This window comes from Nannospalax galili, unplaced genomic scaffold, assembly GCF_000622305.1.
Source record: "Nannospalax galili isolate Female #2095 unplaced genomic scaffold, S.galili_v1.0 scaffold1485, whole genome shotgun sequence".
NCBI classification, from domain to species: domain Eukaryota; kingdom Metazoa; phylum Chordata; class Mammalia; order Rodentia; family Spalacidae; genus Nannospalax; species Nannospalax galili.
In genome coordinates, this window is record NW_008353031.1 from 712191 (window position 1) to 713957 (window position 1767).

The following is a 1767-nucleotide window of genomic DNA, read 5'->3' on the forward strand; positions in this document are numbered from 1 at the left end:
TACAATATAAGCCTTTATAAGAACTATATTCGATATAGGTCTCCCACACGACAGTTGGTGCCTCAGTGCACTCATGTACTAACTTCTAGACACTGCTAATGCCATAATGCTGTGTGGAAAAACTTTTGTAATAGTCAGTTTATGGAAACTTAGCAGGCAATTCCACTTCTAGATTTTCATCATCAATTAAAAATAGAAGTGGCAAATGTAATGGAGAATTAAGAAATATTTGGTTATAGCATTTGTGTACTTTTAAAATAAATTCCATGGCTGGAAACTTTGGCTAGAAATAATTGACTAAAAAGAAATCAAAATGAGCTTATCTTAGAAACTATAATTTAGATGAAATTTCATTTACTAAAATATTTTCATTGCTTTGTGAAGGAATCCTCATTTGAATTTTCCAGAGGAAATAAAATACTTTTTTTGGCTGGAATCAGAATTACATAAAAATTACATGACACTTTCCTGTAATGCCTTGTATAAATCATGTACATTAATAAAACTTATGAAATGTGTATACACAAATATTTTCATATGAGCATATATATTGTTTTATATCCACTCATAACCCATTTTATGAGGATTTCAAAGATGAAATAGTATCTGACTCAAATAAAGAAAAGAGGTGACAAAATAACATGCATATTAATGTGTAATATTATAAATATATTATTCTTGTGTGTGACTGAAATCTACAATGACTCAAAATTGAATTAAACTTTTTCCAAAGGCAAAATGCTACATTAATTAAAAATAACGAAGTATAGAGGACATTTTATTAATTATTACTAACAGAGATACAACTAGAGTATCTAAATTACTGTTAATATTACTGAAATACAAAGAATATTTTCATTCTCGACAAAGTCCAAATACAAAACTTAATGTAGATAAAACCCATTAGGTACTTCAGTTAACTTTTTACTATGGCCTGAAATTGACCCTTTCTGGATAACATGTTAAAATATAATTGTCAGCTGGCTAGGTTATTCAATGCCTGCTATCAAATACGATGATCTAAGTTCCATTCATCAGACATGCATGGTGGAGGGAGAGAACCATTCACACAAGTTATCCTGTGACTTTCACAAGCATGCTGTGGTACACACACTAATATAATAAAAATAAAATTACTTGTCAGTGTAAGAAAACTGGGAGTAGACTTCTTTAGGAAATGGTTAGGCCATGGGGACTTGACTCATGTGAGTGGGTTTAAAACCTTTATGAAAGTGCTTATAGCATTGGAGTCTTTTGGGGAGGCTGTTCACTGTCAGACATATGAGGATCTAGTTTTCTCCTCAAAAAAGGATGAGACTTTGAAGGTGCCAATTTTGAAGCAGAGACTAGGCACTTGGCAATCAAATCTGAAGCACGTTTTGTATATGCTTGTTTAACGGGTGGACAAAGGCATGAAAGACAGGTGCATAAACGAATCTTTTGCAACTTAGAACTCATTGTTCAGTATGAGTTTTGATATACACAGAGTGGAATATGACACAGCAGCTCAAAGTAATGGTGTTGAGAGAAAAGATGGTGAAGGAAAGAGGTATGCCCCACACAGTGGGCCTCTTCATTTCACTAAGAATATTGATGCTTCTATATTGATCTCAAAATTCTGAATTCATGACTTGGCAAGTAAGAGGAAAAATAACTGGAGAGCCCAGACGGCAGAGCTGAGCTGACCTCACTGCCCACACACAATGATAGAACAAAGCCAGCCTGGCTGCCCACAAGCACCTGTAAGCCGGAGGAGAGCCAGCCTTC

General features: G+C 34.3%; 1 non-coding gene across 1 annotated transcript; it reads left to right on the forward strand.

The window, feature by feature from the left end:
- The first annotated feature begins 1371 nt into the window (after positions 1-1371).
- Positions 1372-1497, forward strand: LOC115067201. The gene has a single exon (XR_003846637.1). It is a non-coding gene; the product is annotated as a small nucleolar RNA SNORA40 (small nucleolar RNA).
- The last annotated feature ends 270 nt before the right edge of the window (positions 1498-1767 follow it).